The sequence below is a fragment of the Nelumbo nucifera genome, chromosome 1 (assembly GCF_055504915.1).
Source record: "Nelumbo nucifera cultivar China Antique chromosome 1, China Antique-T2T, whole genome shotgun sequence".
NCBI lineage: Eukaryota > Viridiplantae > Streptophyta > Magnoliopsida > Proteales > Nelumbonaceae > Nelumbo > Nelumbo nucifera.
Genome location: NC_142649.1, coordinates 99526284 through 99546623, shown reverse-complemented (window position 1 = coordinate 99546623; position 20340 = coordinate 99526284). Strand labels below are relative to the sequence as shown.

The 20340-nt window shown below is 38.1% G+C and overlaps 1 long non-coding RNA gene across 2 annotated transcripts; it reads right to left on the bottom strand.

Annotated features, from left to right (window-relative positions):
* Window positions 1–2354: 2354 nt before the first annotated feature.
* Window positions 2355–14011, bottom strand: LOC148803606 (uncharacterized). Of its 2 annotated transcripts, XR_016077504.1 has the most exons (4): window positions 13826–14011; window positions 13585–13703; window positions 4892–5006; window positions 2355–3244 (listed from the first exon to the last, which is right to left on the bottom strand). It is a non-coding gene; the product is annotated as an uncharacterized LOC148803606 (long non-coding RNA). The 2 variants fall into 2 exon arrangements; XR_016077503.1 differs by lacking the exons at window positions 2355–3244; window positions 4892–5006 and having other exon boundaries at window positions 13377–13703.
* Between the last annotated feature and the right edge of the window lie 6329 nt (window positions 14012–20340).

Genomic DNA, 20340 nt, shown 5'->3' with positions numbered 1-20340 from the left:
TATCAGGTTTATCCGATCCAGTGATAGCAGCACCAGCACTTTTCTTTCATTGGTGGTTGTGCACTAGCAGTGGTCTATCATCCTTTAAAAGAAATAGAAAACAAAAACTTTTTGAATACTGAGACCCTAGTTATTGTGGATATGAATTTAGATAGGGTATTTCCACTTTAAGAAGCAACAAGAATACAAATGATCTTTGATCCTTAACACTTAAATGGAATAAATTGTGACCCTAGTTACAAAACCAACCCCCCTATGTATACAGGCTAAAAGTTCAAGTTTGGGATGCTTAGGCCCCAACATCCTAAGGAATGCATGCAGGAAGTCTAACATCACACCAGCTATTTAAAGCAATGCAACTAGAAGATGGTCAAATGTTTTCCTTTTTTGCATAAATAGCCATGAGAGTTTCATTGAACAGTCTCCATAGTTACTACTCAAAAAGTGTAGCAGGCCAATGAAGTACAAGCCCATTTGGCTCGGAACTGTAACACTTTGATTACAAAATAAATCCTGGCCTGGGTTCACCTCATTCCATCCTTTTCCTAACAGCACCTAGTTTTTCTGAATGCAGCTGCAACCTAAGACCCATTCAGCACCAACTTTCCTTTATGAGATTATAGTTTGACAATCACTCTGAACTCTATTCTCAGATCATCCTTTTGTAGCAGCCATGATCGGTCCTTGGTTCTAAGGGGAATGTTTTGGCACATCCTATTTTTTATGAAAGGGGTGCACTATCACGAGGCAAATGTATGTTTGAAAAAGACAAAAGTATAAGTCCAATCCATTCTAATTTTCACTGTTTGATTTATTGAATAACATGCATGTTTACTTGTTTGATTGTTGTTGGACCATTTAGGGGGAAAACAGCTTCGACTGTTTGGGAGTTCATCTGAATGATACATTATTGAGACTGACCTGTTAAACCATTGTAAATATCATCTGTATCTGCACATCTAACCATAAGAGTGGGACTTATAAATCTGAGATGTGTGGACACAGATCATGCTGGAAACACATTGGAATGTTTTTTTGTTGGGATCGCATTTGTTAATTAAAAAAAAAAGGAACAAACCATTTATGTTCACACTGATATCAGGTTTTATTGGTTTGAGAGGAAGATCTGTATCATGCTCTTGGGCTATTCAGCATATATTGAAGGACATCTTACATATGGCTGCTGAGTTTCATTCGATTTCTTTTTAATATGTTCATCAGTCTCCATTTCCCACCAGATGTATTTCTTCATCTTTTCAATGCATAACTGGCTCTGTAAATCTGGCATTTCCAAACATCCCAGTAAAATTAGTAGAATATTCCCGATTTTTTTGTATTTCTGTATATTAAAATTGCAAACAATGATGACAAGAGAAATTAAGAGGGTGAGTGGGTTGGGGAAGAGAAACAGGAAAGAATTAGGATAAAGGATGGGAGTCAACAAAAGGTTTAAAAAGATTACAAGAACAGGAAAGAGCTGGTGTTAGGAATCATTAAGAACGATGGTCTGCTGAGCTCTACATTTCTGGAATTAAAAAAAAATATCTAGGTTTTCTGGAATCAACCAATCATCTATTTCAAAACTGTCATGTTTCTATAAGCAATTAAGCATCACCATCATCATCCAAGCCTCCCAATCATCTCTTTCCTTGGGAAGGGAGAAGAAAGTAAAACGAAAATGACTACCAACATCCTGTTGTGGGCTCATGGCATGTACCTAAAATCTAGGTTGACCCATAAGCATCACCATCATCATCCAAGCCTCCCAATCATCTCTTTCCTTGGGAAGGGAGAAGAAAGTAGAACGAAAATGACTACCAACATCCTGTTGTGGACTCATGGCATGTACCTAAAATTTTGGTTGACCCAGCAACCTACTTGACCCAATCATGTTCTAGTTCAGGTCCTAGGAGTCTCTAGGTCTGGTCCAGCTTCTAATAATATTGATTTTTTAAGGAAACATTGCTTGGTATTTTAATTATTATTCATGTAACTACATTTTATATTTGTATACTAAACAATCCTTCTTCTTTTGGAGGGTAAGCTGTGATTAAACCCCAAAAATTTCAATTAAAACTACAGCAATGACATGTTAGAACTCCTATATCAAGAAACTTTTACTTTTCATTAAAGAGCTTATAATAATTTTATATAGTTCTATTAGTAGATCCTAATTTTCAATAATGTGAAAAAAAGGAAAAAAAAAGGTAGAGAGCAGAGACTGGAACATGTGAAAATCCTTAAAATATATCAATGTATGAAGCATGGCGGCAGCTATCTGAGATTATTTTTGATAAATGAATGAAGTTTATTAATAAGCAGAGGAGAAGAGTACAATGTCCCAAGGAGAGGCACGAGATGCAACCTCTCCAGGTTAGTTAAGTACAGCTTCCAAAATATTATAACAACTTACAAAGTAGCACAAAAAAGGATCTCCCTGGATACCCCCTATTTAGCTAGAGAATCAGCCACAGTATTAGCTGACCTACTTACCCATTTTACCTCAAATCTCATATTCCTAGTTAACCACTTTACTTTTTTGATGAGGTCTTTGTAGCCCCAAATGGTAGCATCCGGATTTAGAAGCCACCTTGTTACTACCTGAGAGTCCCCTTCAACTAGGAGATGCTCCACCCCAAGCTGGTTAGCGATCTGAATTCCTTGTACTGCAGCTAGTATTTCTACCCTCGTAGAGTCCCCCACTCCCACCGGTCCTAAGAATAAGGAGATGATGTTGCTGTTCTTGTTCCTCAAGACACCCCCTATACCTGACGGCCTAGGGTTACCTTGGCTACTTCCATCAAAATTTAACTTGATGACACCTTCTGACGGTGGATCCCATTCTGACAAGCGTTTATTCTTCTTTGTAGAAGTATTAGCTATTACTAACCAATTCCTTTTTTTTCTTTTGATCAATAACAATTTCATTAATTCACCAAAGAGGTTACATAAGGAAGACAAACACACTTATCTTCTAAGTACAATCAAGAAAACAAAAGAATAGGTAGAGACAAAAAATTACAACTTCGCCCAAAACATTACTAACCAATTCCTCCACAAGTCATCAAAAGAAAAATCATCAAATATCTCCACGGTTTTCAGCTAATGTATTGCTCTTCTTAGGATGCAGTCCTTCACTTCATCTAATCTTCTTTCCTTCTCTATGAAAACTCTTGCATTCCTTTCCTCCCATAGGGTCCATAAGGTTGCTGCCCTGACGCATTTCCACATGAACTTGCCTCTTCTAGTGTGCCAAACAAAAAAAGATGGGTTAAATAATATACTCAAATCAGTTGGTGGAGACCACCTACCTCCAAATAAACTAACTCCAACTCCATAAGTTTGTAGCAAAAGAGCAGGAAATCAGCAAATGGAAACGGTCCTCATTCTGGACCTTGCACAAGAAACACCAATTCGGGGAGAAACAAAGAGAGGGTCTCTTTTTCTGCAAGTTTTCCAAGGTGTTGATTTTCCCATAGTAGACTTTCCAACAGAATACAACAATTTTTGGAGGGATAGGTCAGGCCCAAACTTCTTTGAAAGGGAACCCTTGGGAATAGGGGTTGGAACTAAGGAATTTTTGAAAGAAGAGCAAGTGAAAGTACCTTTAGGAAGAGGAGTCCAAACTCTTTGATTAGACAAAGTGGGGTCCAAACAAACAGACTCTAGTAAATGAAGAAGCTCAGTGATACAAATCGACTCACCATCCCTAATCCCCTACAAAAACCGAAATCCCAGTTTAAAGACGAGGGACTTTACGGGTTCGGAAGAAAATTTGCAATCAGCTAATTTTTGTGAAGGGATAGGGTAAAGCGAGGGGAATCGATCTTTGAGGGGTTGAATACCCACCCAAACATCCTCCCAGAACCTGATAACATCACCGGAACAGGCATCATACCTGATAAAACTGAGGAAGCGAGGGAGAATACTATGTATAGCTTTCCAAGGTGTTGTAAGGGTAGCTCGACGAGATATCCCACCATCCCAACCATTTCCTGAGCAGCCATGAATGCTAAGCACCACCTCATGCCATACTCTCTCTCTCTCTCTCTCTCTCGGGGCCATCTCCATAACCACTTTCCAAGGAGGGCTACATTCTTCAGCACTATATTCCCTATCCCTAGACCCCTTCTTCCTTAGGTTTATTAACTATCTCCCATCTAACCAGATGATCCTTTTTCACCTCCCCTGGTTCCCACAAAAAGTCCCTCATTACCTTCTCCAGTTTCTTAGCCTCCCTTGGGGGACTCCTGAACACTGATAGGTAGTATAGGTTGGAAGGTTGGCAAATGTAGCCCTAATCAAGGTCACCTTACCCCCTATCTGAGATTATAATAAGGATTAGTTAATTCTAAGTCAAATCAATTCTTTAATCTCTATTATTTGCTAAGAGATTCTCAATAGTCATCTTGTGCTAAAAATGCAAGGAACTTGCTTGGTATATGACTAATGGTCTTAGCAAACCTCATCTAATAATTTAAGTATCTTTTGGAAAGAAAACATGATATCTGGGTATGGGACCTGATAGTCCAACAACAATCTATAGATGGTATAAAGTATAAATATATATAGGAATAAGCTAGAAGCTCAATAACTTAAAAGGAAAAAATTGTTTTTCCTCCTATTTTATATGTAAAGAACCAGAAATATATAAAACCTTCGGTGAATCACCGTAACTTCATTTTTTTCCCTTAAAAATACATTTTTAGAAAGCATCCAATGCATCACATGAGTCACCGCTAGTAAATAAGAATGAAATAAAAGAACATGGATATCAGCATGGCACAAATACATTATTATCACAACACTTATGAGTTTTTATTTGCTAAAAAAACACATAATATCATATAAACACATATAATAATGTAAGCAAAAGCAAGTGTAACTTAACCTTTTCAAATATAGAAGCATATTTTTCATTTTCACAGATGGGCTTGGAAATGTTTCGGAGAAGCTCCAAAGCAGTCTTAAGAAGGATAATGCTTGATATCAGCACCTGTCTCCTTCTAACATTATCAACACCATAGGCCACATTGAAAATTTTGTTAGCCTTGAAACAGTAGTCACAGAAGACCCTATCTTGAATGGCATCATGGACCAGTTCATCACCTCTATAAATATTAGAAGTATGCTTCTTCCAGAAAACAGCCACTTAAAAACTTCTTTCTCTATAACACTATCTATGCACTATTTTCAAGAAATTCTGCTTACCAGTTTCTTTATAGTGTAAGCAACTTAAATATTATTATAGCAGAGTTCTATTTGTGGAGTCATGTTGTTTCATGTTATATCTTCAGAAAACATTTGATGAAAACAAATATACATGTATTTTATGAGAAAATGTGAAGGAATTTGTACAGAAACTTCAATGAGAAACTCAAATAGTTAATTATATTTATTTTCCAACAAGATTTTATGAAAAATAGGAATTGCAACAAAAAGAACCACCTAATCAGTCCTAAACAGAACTAGTCCGCTACGCTCCATTCTAACGTAGTACGAACCAATTCCCTGAAAGCTCAGTATAAACCCAATTAAAGAGATCTAGTCATGTTACTCCATCATGTATATCATAATCTCTAACCACTGTCGTAAGAACAGAGGTGAACTCGACTGCAATAGATAATTCCTTAACCTATTTCAAGGCATTATCCTGGTTCCAAAGCTTTCTTGTGTTCATCTTTGCTTCAGCTTGTTTGACTCCAAACACCTGGTTGTACAAGTACCCAAAGATTCCTGTCTAGTCCTAGGAACTGGATTTTCATTTAATAAATTTTAATAATAATTCTATCTTGCACCTAGTCATCTGTTACAAAAACCATTTGCTCATCACCTTTGACATATTGAGCATTCTTGGTCTTCCGATAATTAAAATTATAATTTTCCAAGTTTGAATCTTATACAGTTTGGCTTTAAATTGAAAACGCAGAGTAGTTTTATTGAACAAGAATCCAATTGACATAAACAATAATACAACCATAGTACAAGAAAATGTAGTTAACCTACTGATAGAAAAAGTAGTTAACCTAAAAACTCTTGTTCCTCCTATGGATAGGAAGAGGATTGGGTAGAAGAGGATTGATAGTCTTGATGTCTTTTAAAGGATGAAGAGGGTTGGGCTTGGAGTAGTCTAGTCCTGGTTAGGAAATTCCTTGTAACAGCCACATTATATGGGTCTTATGCAGATATTCTTGTAGTTCAAGCATCATTACAAATTTTTTCCTATTATTGGTATTGTTAAAACGAATGTTCCATGTCATAAAAGAATGAATGATAAACCACTCTAAAATGCAGGCACATACATGTGTGCATGCTGACAGTGCTACAAGAGAAAGACATGGCCTTCAGAAGATAGCTCAAGCGTCACAACCAATGATTTCACATGCTAAGCCATGCACCCATGAGTTAGAATGGACAAGTTGTTTGATGGCTCCATGCTCAAGTCGTCAAAGAAAAAAGGAAGATTAATGTATCAATGCACAAAACTCCAATATCCCAACCATTCTCTGGGAGCCCATGAGTTAGAAAAACTTAGAGATTGTTTTCTAACTAAGATTCGATACGGAGTAAGGACGAGGAAATACACCATTCAACAAGGATTCCCCAAACTAGAGATCTTCCAAGAATTTAAACTTGTTTCCATATGAGAGATCATACATGATGCAATAAGGAAATAGGGGTAGAGTATTATGAATAGCCCTCCAAGGAGAAGTTAATTTATCTATGCACATAACTCCAGTACCCCAACCATTCTCTAAAAGCCCATGAGTGCTCACCACAAATTTATGCCTATGATTTTCGATATCCCACAAAACCGCCAAAACATTATGCCACCGCGTTGTGGTAAGTATGCATGAGTTAACAAATAATGGTTGGAATGATGGATTATGACACAAAACTACTCTTGACTTTCCTTCGATAGACATCCAGTGTATCCTCCCACTATTCCTCAATCACTAATATTCGACACGGAGTAAGGACAAGGAAATACACCATTCAACAATGAAACTACTTTTGAGCTTTCTAACCCCTACTCCCCTTTGGTCCAAGATGGAATTTTGGGCTAGTGAAGAAAAACCTTTTCAACTCTGAAATTGCTCTTGTTTCTAGCCTTTTGCATGTGTTAAATGGCGTTACTCTAGATCCTCTTAAATGGGAACAAATTCAACGCTCTTGGATTTCTTCTAAAATCCAACTTCCAATCAAATCCAAGGGATGAAGAGTTAGAAAAAACTTAGAGATTGTTTTCTAATAATGAATCGATATGTAGTAAGGACGAGGAAATACACCTTTCAACAAGGATTCCCCAAACTAGAGATCTTCCATGATTTTGAGCTTGTATCCATACGAGAGACCATACATGATGCCATAAGGAAATAGGGGTAGATTACTATGAATAGCCCTCCAAGGAGAAGTTAATGTATTTATGCACAAAACTCTAGCACCCCAACCATTCTCTGAGAGACCATGAGTGCTCACCACATATTTATGCCTATGATTTTTGAAATCCCACAAAGCCGCCAAAACATTATGCCACCGCGTTGTAGTAAGTATGTATGAGCTAACAAATACAGGTTGGAATGATGGATTATGACATAGAACTACTCTTGACTTTCCTCCGATAGACATCCAGTGTATCCTCCCAATATTTCTCAAACACTACAATTTTGACCTTGTCATTGGTATTAAAATCAAATCATGGGAAGGCCCTTGGTTGAGGACTCTCCATTGAAAGATAACTACCACACTATATTCATCATTCCATCTCTTAAAAATAAAACTACTTTTGATCTTGTTAACCCCTAGTCTCCTTTGGCATTAGATGGAACATTGGGCTAGCAAAGAAAACCTTTTCATCTCTAAAATTGCCCTTGCATCTAGCCTTTTGTATGTGTTAGATGGCGTTACTCAACATCCTCTTAAATGGGAACAAATTCAAACGCTCTCGCATTTCTTCTGAAATCCAACTTCCAATCAAATCCAAAGGATGAAGAGTTAGAACAAACTTAGAGATTGTTTGCTAATTAAGATTCGATATGGAGTATAGACGAGGAAATACACCATTCGACAAGGATTCCCCAAAGTAGAGATCTTCCAATTTGAACTTGTTTCCATACGAGAGACCATACATGATGCGATAAGGAAATAGGGGAAAAGTACTACGAATAACCCTCCAAGGAGAAGTTAATGTATCTATGCACTTAACTCCAGTATCCCAAACATTCTCTGGGAGCCCATGAGTGCTCACCACAAATTTATGCCTACAAATTTCAATATCCCTCGAAGCCGCCGAAACATTATGCCACCGGTTTGTGGTAAGTATACATGAGCTAACAAATAAAGGTTGGGATGATAGCCTACGACACAGAACAAATCTTGACTTTCCTCCGATAGACATCCAATGTATCCTCCCAATATTCCTCAATCGTTACAAGTTTGACCTTGTCTTTGGTAATAAAATCGAATCATGGGAAGGCCCTTGGTTGAGGACTCTCCATTGAAAGATCACTTCCACCCTATCTTCATCGTTTCATCTCTTAAATATAAAACTATTTCTGAACATTTTATCACCTTGTCCCCTTGGACTTTAGATGGAACTTTGGGCTAGTGAAAAAAAAACCTTTTCAACTCTGAAGTTACTCTTGTTTCTAGCCATTAGCATGTGTTAAATGGCGTTATTCTAGATCCTGTTAAATGGGAACAAATTCAAACGCTCTTGGATTTCTATTAAAATCCAACTTTCAATCGAATCCGAGCGATGAAGAGTTAAAGAAACTTAGACATTGTTTTCTAACTATGATTCGATATGGAGTAAGAACGACGAAATACACCGTTCAACAAAGATTCCCCAAACTAGAGATCTTCCAAGAATTTGACCTTGTTTCCATACGAGGGACCATACATATTGCGTTAAGGAAATAGGGGAAGAGTACTATGAATTGCCCTCCATGTTAATGTATCTATACACATAACTCCAGCATCCTGACCCTTCCCTGGGAGCCCCTGAGTGCTCACCACAAATTTATGCCTATGATTTTCGATATCCCACAAAAATGCCAAAACATTATGCAACCGGGTTGTGGTAAGTATGCATGAGCTAACAAATAAAGGTTGGAATGATGTACTATGTCACAGAACTACTCTTGACTTTCCTTCGATAGACATCCATTGTATCCTCCCACTATTCCCCAATCACTACAAATATGACCTTGTCTTTGGTAATAAAATCATATCATGGGAAGGCCCTTGGTTGAGGACTCTCCATTGAAAGATCACTTCCAACCTATCTTTATCATTCCTTCTCTTAAAAATAAAACTATTTCTGTGCTTTTTATCCCCTAGTCTCCTTTGCCTTTAAATGGAACTTTGGGCTAGTGAAGAAAACCCTTTCAACTCTGAAATTGCTCTTGTTTCTAGGCTTTTGCATGTGTTAGATGGCGTTACTCTAGATCCTCTTAAATGCGAACAAATTCAAATGCTCTCGGGTTTCTTCTAAAATCCAACTTCCAATCAAATCCAAGGGATGAAGAGTTAGAACAAGCTTATAGATTGTTTTCTAATTATGATTCGATATGGAGAAAAGACGAGGAAATACACCTTTCAACAAGGATTCCCCAAACTAGAGATCTTCCAAGAATTTGACCTTGTTTCCATATGAGAGACCATACATGATGCAATAAGGAAATAGGGGTAGAGTATTATGAATAGCCCTCCAAGGAGAAGTTAATTTATCTATGCACATAACTCCAGCATCCCAACCATTCTCTGAGAGCCCATAAATGCTCACCACAAATTTATGCCTATGATTTTCGAAATCCCACAAAGCCGTCAAAACATTATGCCACCGTATTGTGGTAAGTATGCTTGAACTAACAAATATAGGATGGAATGATGGATTATGACATAGAACTACTCTTGACTTTCCTATGATAGACATCCAATGTATCCTCCCACTATTCCTCAATCACTACAAGTTTGACCTTGTCTTTGGTAAAAAAATCAAATCATGGGAAGGCCCTTGGTTGAGGACTATCCATTGAAAGATCACTTCCACCCTATCTTATTCGTTCCTTCTCTTAAAAATAAAATTATTTCTGAACTTTTTATCCCCTTGTCTCCTTTGGCTTTAGATTGAACTTTGGACTAGTGAAGAAAACCTTTTCAACTCTAAAATTGCTCTTGTTTCTTGCCTTTTGCATCTGTTAGATGGCGTTACTCTAGATCCTCTTAGATTTTATGGTCATTTGTGAGACACAAGTCCTATTTGAGGAGATAAAGGGCCACTCGGTCTCTTTTTTTTTATTTTTTTTTTGCAAAACATCATGAGGGTTGATACTTCCATTTAAAACTACCCAACAAAAGCCACTACATTTGTGGGATAGGTGCAGGCCAGAACTCTCAACATGTCACAAGAATGGACCTGGGGAGGGGAATGACCCTAACAAACATTTTAAAATAGAAACCACCAGAAAACCTACTTGAGGAGTTAGGAACCCAAATTTGTTTATCCCCAACAAATCTATCAATGACTACAAGTATGACCTTGTCTTTGGTAATAAAATCAAATCTTGGGAAGCCCTAGGTTGAGGAGTCCCCATTGAAAGATCACTTCCACTCCATCTTCGTTGTTTCTTCTCTTATATGCAAATCTATTTCTTAGCTTGTTATCCCCTTGTCTCCTTTGGGTTTAGCTGAAACATTGGACTAAAGAAGAAAACCTTATGAACTATGAAATTGCTCTTGTTTCTAGCCATTTGCATGTGTTAGATGGGGTTACTCTTGTTCCTCTTTGATTGGATGGTCTTTTGTGGGACACCAGTCCTACAGAGTGGTATAAGGGCCAGCTAGGTCTTTTGTTTGTTGCAAAATGTCACGGGTGTTGATACTTCCATTGAAAACATCCCAACAAAAAGTACTAACTTTCGGGGGAATAGGTGGACACCAAAACTCTCAATATGTCACAACTCACAAGGATAGACTCAGTGTGGGGAGTGACCCTAACCAACATATTAAAAGAGGAACTACAAGAAAACCTATCTTAATAGTTAGGAACCCATATTCGTTTATCCCCAACTGAGCTATCAAGAACCACCCCATCCAACAAATTCAAAAACCTAGAAGTGTGAATAAATTCAAGCTTTCTCGCATTTCTCCTAAAATCCAACTTTCAACCCAAAGTTGATCTCTTTTTAAGATTAGTGTTGGCATAGAGAAAAGGAAACACACATTTCAACAAGGATTCTCCAAGCTAGCGATCTTCCAAGAATTTAACCTTGTTGCCAGGCAAGATATCATTGATGATGCGATTAAGAAATGGGGAAAGAGTGCTATGAATTGCCTTCGACGAAGAAGTAAGGGTAGCTCTACACAAAATTCCAGCATCCCAACCACTCTGAGAGCTCATGAATACTCACAACTTTATGTTAAAGGTTTTCGCTATCCCACAAATCTGCCCATTCTCTATGCCATCAGGTTGTGGTAAGTATGCATAGGCTCACAAATAAAAGTTGGGACGATGGTCTATCACATAGAACTACTGTTGACTCTACTTTGAGACATTCATGGTATCCTCCCTGTCTTCCTTAATTACAACAAGTATGGCCTTGTCATTGGTAATACAATCGAATTTTGGGAAGACCATAGGGTTGGGGAGTCTCCATTGAAAGGTAGTTTCCACTCTATGTTCATCGTTCCTCTCTTAAAGGGAAAACTATTTTTGAGCTTGCTATCCCCTTGTCTCCTCCTTCGGGTTTTAGTTGAACCTTTGGCCAAAGAAGAATGTAGAGTTTGTTGATAGACTATTAGTGTGTCTGTGGTCCCAGCCCCAAACTATATTTTACGGTTTATTTCTTTATGTTACAGTTATGGTAGTTGGGCCGATTTGGCCTTTTTTATTTTCTTTTGTTTTAAGTAGGGGTATTAGAGTAACTCTACTTCTTTAAAGTCACAGATATAAATAAGATTTAGTGGGGCGGCCAGAACAATCCAACCGCACCCTTTCTCTTCTTTCTTCTCTTCTCTCTTCTCTTCGAACCTAGGTTGACTTCTTTTCTTCTTCTCTCTAAATTACATCAGAAAACACATTCTTTTTCTGATTTTTTTATTCAAGTAAGAAAATCATAGGCACTTTGAAATTTCTTTTGTTTCTATCATTTTGCATGTGTTGGATGGGGTTTCTCTTGATCCAAGATTGAAAGGTTGCTTTTCTCCTAGTCCCTCCCAGATGTCCTTTGTTGTAAAGGAAGTTTGATGTGTTCGCATCCCTCTGAAAATTAGTGTCTTCTGCTGGGAAGTCTTCCATCCGAGCATTAATACTAGTGATTTAATACAAAAGAAGAGACCCAACTGGTATTAATCTCTTGATTCATGTCTAGTGTGCAAAAAAAAAAGAATGGGGAGACGGCTTACCACTTCCTAATCTCCTATCCATTTGTCTATTGTATTTCGGAATATTTCCTTGCTCTATTTAGATGCAAGTGGTCTCTCCCTACTAGTTTGGACAATTTGTTTGATGGTCCATGATCAAGTTGTCAAAGAAGGAGGAAGATTAACATGGACAATTGCACTGGTTACTATGATTTGGACTATATGGGAAGAAAGGAGTGCATGATTGTTTAAGGAAAGAGAAAGAAATGGAAAACATTGATTGAAAACAATATATTTGTTCTTGGATTTCATAATGAATGATATTCTTAGAAATTAGGCAGCAATTGCAGCCTCATCAACAAAAAAAAAGCAAAATGCAAGGAGGGAGTGGAAATCACTGGCAAAGGGATGGATGGATGGAACTAGATTTTTACAGTAGGGGGAGTGGTAAGATTTGAGAATGGACTCATTCGTGGAATGTTTTCAGGTCCAATCGGTGGAGTTCAAGTAGTTACCGGAGTATGAAACATAAAGGAGATGGGAGTTGAATAATTGGTTATTAAAGGGGCACCCATGTTACAATCAGATGGTTAACAAAAGGAAGTAAAGCAGCTTTGTGGAGTTATAGAAATGATATCAAACACTTTAAGCCTTTAAATGGTTTTCAAAGGACATGTAGTTCAATGGGTACAAGGGTTTGATAAAAGTTTGGCCTTAGGCCAAATGCAATTTGCATAGGGAACAGAAACCAGTGTCATACTCTCATTTTCTTTTAAGCTGTAATGACAACCTCTTCTCATGTTTCAGTAGTTCACTAATAAATTATGTTTATTTATCGAAAAAAAGTTTGTATTTGTTAGTTGTTACTGATCAAAAGAGAAAAAAATAATAATATTTTTTTAATTTTAAGCAACAAAGGAAGATTAGAACTGTAAAAGCATTGAGCAGATATCATCTACGTTACATACATCCCTACAGAGCTACTTATGCAATGCCAGGAATTCACAAAATTCGTACTAATATGGTACTACTGATAACAATTTATGTAAACAGGTGTATTTAAAAAGCATAACATTATTTTAATATTCAAAATGAACAAAACATAGCCCAATTCTTTTTAGGGTAGAAACATTGTCGAATGTACTCTACAGCCATGCACCCAAAGGTTGGGCCCAAGCAAGTAGGACATTTGAATTAATACCTAATGCTGATACATACCTGGGCAATTATGATCACAATAGCAGTCATTCAAACATCTACTAATCAAGAAAAATGCCATGCATCGAAAATATGGTCATATCCATAGTGAGTGGTTTGCAACCATGAGACATTACAACCTGCACAGTTGAAAACAGAACATGTAATTTAACTGGAATGCATAATTATCAAAAAAAATCACTGCAATTCATGCATTATGCACACACAAAGATTTGCATAATCCAAAATAATAGATTACCACCTTCTTGACTGATGTATAAAACCTATCCACCAGCTCTGGAACTCCAACCATGCCATCCAGAGGTGGCTTGTTTGGAGAGGGGGGCAATAATCACCTTAGGATCATAAAAATGCAGCAAGGTCTTTGTGTTCTGATATGTACTGCTAGTTTCAATGAATTGAGAAAGATGTAATGAAGCTGACCTCAAGTGAATAATAATTGGCATGGGCGATGTAATGAAGGGCGAGGCCCTTCATGGGCGATGTAGTAAGGGTTCAGTCATAGTATAACTAAATAATTGGCATAAGTTAGAGTTTATCTCAACCATGTTTGGCAAGGCAACTAGCCCGAAGGGTTAATTATGAGTTCCAGACCTTTGTGGAAGATTTTGGTCAGCGCATAAGAGGGCCATCTGAGCCTTCCTATGGGAATGAGTTATCAAAGGTCGAGATTAGTGTCGTTTTTTAGTAAAATGTTATTGTTAGTGTACGGGATGGATGGAGTTTGTCCCCCCCCCCTAGACTACTGCATTTGTGAGTTGCAAGGTGATGTGAGCATGCTTGGGGTTGCCGGGGGATCTGAGTGTGCTTGGGGTTGCTAGGGAATATGAGTACACCTAGGGTTGCCATGACCTTCTCGGGGAATCAGAGTGTGCCTGGGGTTGCCAAGGCCTTCTCGGGGTTGTCAGGGAATTTGAGTGCGCCTGGGGTTAGGGAATATGAGTGTGCCTGGGGTTGCTAGGAAATATGAGTGTGCCTGGGGTTGCTAGGGAATATGAGTGTGCCTGGGGTTGCCAGGGAATATGAGTGCGCCTGGGGTTACCAGGGCCTTCCCAGGGTTGTTAGGGAATCAGAGTGCGCTTGGGGTTGCCAGGGCCTTCCTAGGGTTGTCAAGGGATATGAGCGTGCTTGGGGTTGCTAGGGCCTTCCTGGGGTTGCCGAGGAATCTGAGTGCACCTCGGGTTTCCATGGAATTTGAGCGCACCTAGGGTTGCCAGGGCCTTCCCGGGGTTATCGACGAATTTGAGTGCTATCCTGGGGTTGCCAGGGCCCTCCTGGGGTTGCCGGGGAATTTGAGTGCAATCTTGGGATTTCCAGGAGATAAGAGCACACCTGGGGTTGCCAGGGCCTTCCCAGGGTTATCGGGGAATTTGAGCATGCCTGTGGTTACCGGGGAATATGAACGCGCGTGGGGTTGCCAGGGCCTTCCCGGGGTTACTGGGGAATTTGAGTGCAATCCTGGGGTTGCCAGGAGATATGAGTGCACTTGGGGTTGCCTGGGAATTTGAGTGTAATCCTGGGGTTGCCAGGAGATAAGAGCGCACTTAGGGTTACCAGGGAATTTGACTGCAATTCCCCGACACAAGAATTGCACTCATAAATGCTTATAAATAATTGGGACACGTCACAAGAAATTAGTTAACACAAATTTATTCTTTTAGGGCCTGTTGTTCCTTTAAATAGGCTCTACTGCAGGCCCATTAAATGCTTATTGCCTTACAAACAATACCGATTAACTTGGGGCCTGTTGCTCACTAAATTAGACTGCAGGCCCCTTTCTTTGCTAAAATGTTTCAGCCCATCAATAAGACTGACTAGGCTTATAAGAAAGCCCTTTTTCAACATTATTATTATTTTTTAAGCTATGTCTGGGAGTATCTTAATAACTCCCAGTCTAGCAAACTTTAAGGACTTAACAACTGCAGCTGGAACAAGGTCCAACATTGTTAATTGATGGACTGCTAAGCTCTACATTTCAGGAATTAAAAAAAAGATCATCTACATTTTCTAGAATCAACCAATCATCTATTTCAGAACTGTCATGTTTCTATAAGCATCATCATCATCTAAGCCTCCCAACTATATGACAATTAAATCATTTCTGGTCCCAACCATTTATTCCAATTTTATTTTTAACAAATAAATAAGACAATTAAATCCAAAGCAAAAGTAAACCAGATTTTACACCTAGACTAACTATGCTCCGTTGCATCTATACCATAGTGCAAACAAACTAAGCCTTACTTCTGAAGTTTTGTATGCAGCTCTACATATTTCATTCCTCTTTATTTTTATATCTGATTTGATTTATGAGTTTTTTTTCTTTTGCAAGGAGCAATGCGATATTTGTATAGAAAGCTTTAATCTGTGAAGGAAATGGCAGCTGGCTTGATGGTAAAGCTTCATGCTTGCTGGGTTTCAGTTACAGTTCAGAACCAGAACTGTGATTGGGGAAACACAAAGAATTGTTCTTTTTACTTTTTTAATCCCTTCCTTTTTCTAGGAACAAGTTAAAGGTTCAGAACATGGCTTCTCCATCCAATTGTTTCTTCCCTGCCACCAGCACTTTCTCTGGAGCGGACTTGATTATAATTTACAATTGAGTTGGTTTGGTTCAGTTCTACCGGGTTTATCCAATCCATTGATAACAGCCACATTATATGGGTCTTATGAAGATATTCTTGTAGTTCAAGCATCATTACAAATTTTTTCTTTTTATTGGTATTGTTAAAACAAATGTTCCATGTCATAAAAGAATGAATGACATGGCCTTCTGACAGTGTTAAAATGCAGGCACATACATGTGTGCATGCTGACAGTGCTACAAGAGAAAGACATGGCCTTCAGAAGATAGCTCAAGCATCACAACCAATGTTTTCACATGCTGGGCCACGCGCCCACATTATCTATAAAATGTGAACTTATATAAATATAACTTAAATGATTTGATAAAATTTTTATAGGTTGACAACTAGATATACATGAAAGATATCTTCCACTATGTATTGGGAAGACCTTTGGGTTGAGAAGTCTTCTTTGAAAGATATCTTCCAATCTATCTTCATCGTTTCCTCCCTTAAAGGCAAAACTATTTCTAAGCCTGCTATCCCCTTGTCTCCTTCAGGCATTGGCTGAAACTTTGGGCTAAAAAGAAAAACCTTAGGAACACTGAAATTCCTCTTGTTTCTTGCCTTTTGCATTTGTTGGATGGGGTTTCTCTAGATCCCATTAGATTGGACGGTTGTTTGTGGGCCACTAGTCCTACGGGTGGTTTATTTTTTTTTGTGCCTCCTTTAAAATCATTAATTTCCTAAAGTCCCTCCCAGATGTCCAATCTTGTAAAGGAAGTTTGATGTGTTCCCATCCCTCCGAAAATTAGTGTCTTCTCTTCTGCTAGTAGCCTTCCATGGGGGTGTTAATACTTGTGATTCAATACAAAGGAAGAGACTCAACTGGTATAAATCTCCTGGTTCACATCTAATATGCAAAATGAATGGATGCAAGTGGTCTCTCCCTACTAGAATGGACAAGTTTGATGGTTCCATGCTCAACTCGTCAAAGAAAAAAAGAAGATTAATGTATCTATGCACAAAACTCCAGTATCTCAACCATTCTTTGGGAGCCCATGAGTGCACACCACAAATTTATGCCTACGATTTTCGATATCCCACAAAGCCGCCAAAACATTATGCAACCGGGTTGTGGTAAGTAGGCATGAGTTAACAAATAAAGGTTGGAATGATGGACTACGACACAGAACAACTCTTGACTTTCCTCCGATAGACATCAAGTGTATCCTCCCTATATTCCTTAATCATTACAAGTTTGACCTTGACTTTGGTAATAAAATCAAATCATGCGAAGGCCCTTGGTCGAGCATTCTCCATTGAAAGATCACTTCCACCCTATCTTCATCGTTTCTTCTCTTAAATATAAAACTATTTCTGAATATTTTACCACCTTGTCTCATTTGGCTTTAGATGGAACTTTGGGCAAGTGAAAAAAAACTTCTCAACTCTGAAATTACTCTTGTTTCTAACCATTTGCATGTGTTAGATGGTGTTACTCTAGATCCTCTTAAATGGGAACAAATTCAAACGCTCTTGGATTTCTTTTAAAATCCAACTTTCAATCAAATCAAAGCGATGAAGAGTTAGAAGAAACTTAGAGATTGTTTTCTAACTAAGATTCGATATGGAGTAAGGACGAGGAAATACACCGTTCAACAAGGATTCCCCAAACTAGAGATTTTACAAGAATTTGACCTTCTTTCCATACGAGGGACCATACATATTGCGTTAAGGAAATAGGAGAAGAGTACTATGAATTGCCCTCCAAATAAATGTATCTATGCACAGAACTCTAGCATCCCAACCATTCTCTGGGAGCCCATGAGTGCTCACCACAAATTTATGCCTATGATTTTCGATATCCCACAAAGCCACCAAAAAATTATGCCACCGGGATGTGGTAAGTATGCATGAGCTAACAAATAAATGTAGGAATGATGTATTATGACACAAAACTACTCTTGACTTTCCTTCGATAGACATCCATTGTATCATCCCACTATTCCTCAATCACTACAAGTATGACCTTGTCTTTGGTAATAAAATCAAATCATGGGAAGGCCCTTGGTTGAGGACTCTCCATTGAAAGATCACTTCCATCCCATTTTCATCATTCCTTCTCATAAAAATTAAACTATTTATGAGATCCTCTTGTTTCTAGCATTTTCAATGTGTTAGATGGCGTTACTCTATATCCTCTTGAACGGGAACAAATTCAAATGCTCTCGGGTTTGTTCTAAATTCCAATTTCCAATCAAATCCAAAGGATGAAGAGTTAGAACAATGTTAAAGATTGTTTTGTAGTTAAGATTCGATATGGAGAAAAGACGAGAAAATACACTTTTCAACAAGGATTCCCCAAACTAGAGATATTCCAAGAATTTGACCTTGTTTCCTTACGTGAGACCATACATGATGCGATAAGGAAATAGGGGAAGAGTACTATGAATAGCCCTCAAAGGAGAAGTTAATGTATCTATGCACAAAACTCCAGCATCACAACCATTCTCTGAATGCCCATGAGTGCTCGCCACAAATTTAAGCTTATGATTTTTGATATCCCACAAAAACGCCAAAATATTATGCCACCGTGTTGTGGTAAGTATGCATGAGCTAACAAATAAGCTTGGAATGATGGATTATGACATAGAACTACTATTAACTTTCCTTAGATAGACATGCAGTGTATCATCCCACTATTCCTCAATCACTACAAGTTTGACCTTGTCTTAAGTAATAAAATCAAATCATGGGAAGGCCCTTGGTTGATGACTCTCCATTGAAAGATCACTTCCACCCTATCTTCATCGTTTCTTCTCTTAAATATAAATCTATTTCTGAACATTTTATCATCTTGTCTCATTTGGCTTTAGATGGAACTTTGGGCTAGTGAAGTAAAATTTTTCAACTCTGAAATTACTCTTGTTTCTAGCCATTTACAATTGTTAGATGGCGTTTCTCTAGATCCTCTTAAATTGGAAGAAATTCAAATGCTCTTGGATTTCTTTTAAAATCCAACTTTCAATCAAATCCAAGCGATGAAGAGTTAGAAGAAACTTAGAGATTGTTTTCTAACTAAGATTCGATATGGAGTAAGGACGAGAAAATACACCGTTCAACAAGGATTCCCCGAACTAGAGATCTTAGAAGAATTTGACCTTGTTTCCATACGAGGGAACCATACATATTGCGTTAAGAAAATAGGGGAAGATTACAACGAATTGCCCTCCAAATAAATGTATCTATGCACATAACTCCATCATCCCAACCATTCTCTGGGAGCCCAAGATTGCTCACCACAAATTTATGAATATGATTTTTTATATCCCACAAAGCCGCCAAAACATTATGCCACCGGGTTGTGGTAAGTATGCAAGAGCTAACAAATAAAGGTTGGAATGATGTACTATGACACAGAACTACTCTTGGCATTCCTTCGATAGACATCCAATGTGTTCTTCCACTATTCCTCAATAACTACAAGTACGACCTTGTCTTTGGTAATAAAATCAAATCATGGGAAGGCCCTTGGTTGAGGACTCTCCATTGAAAGATCACTTCCACCCTATCTTCATCGTTCCATCTCTTAAAAATAAAACTACTTTTGAGCTTTTTAACCCCTAGTCTCCTTTGGTCCTAGATGGAATTTTGGTCTAGTAAAGAAAACCTTTTCAACTCTGAAATTGCTCTTGTTTCTAACCTTTTGCATGTGTTAGACGGTGTTACTATAGATCCTCCAAAATGGAAACAAATTCAAACAATCTAGGATTACCTCTAAAATCCAACTTACAATCAAATCCAAGGGACGAAGAGTTAGAACAAACTCAGAGATTGTTTCCTAATTATGATTCGATTTGTAGCAAGGACGAGGAAATACACCTTTCAACAAGGATTCGCCAAACAAGAGATCTTCCTAGACTTTGACCTTGTTTCCGTATGAGAGACCATACATGATATAATAATGAAATAGGGGAAAAGTACTATGAATAGCCCTCCAAGGAGAAGTTAATGTATCTAAGCACATAACTCCAGTATCCCAACCATTCTCTGGGAACCCATGAGGGCTCACCACAAATTTATGCCTACAAATTTCAATATCCCTCAAAGCCGCCGAAACATTATTCCACCGGTTTGTGGTAAATATACTTGAGCTAACAAAAAATGATTGGAATGATGGAATACGGCA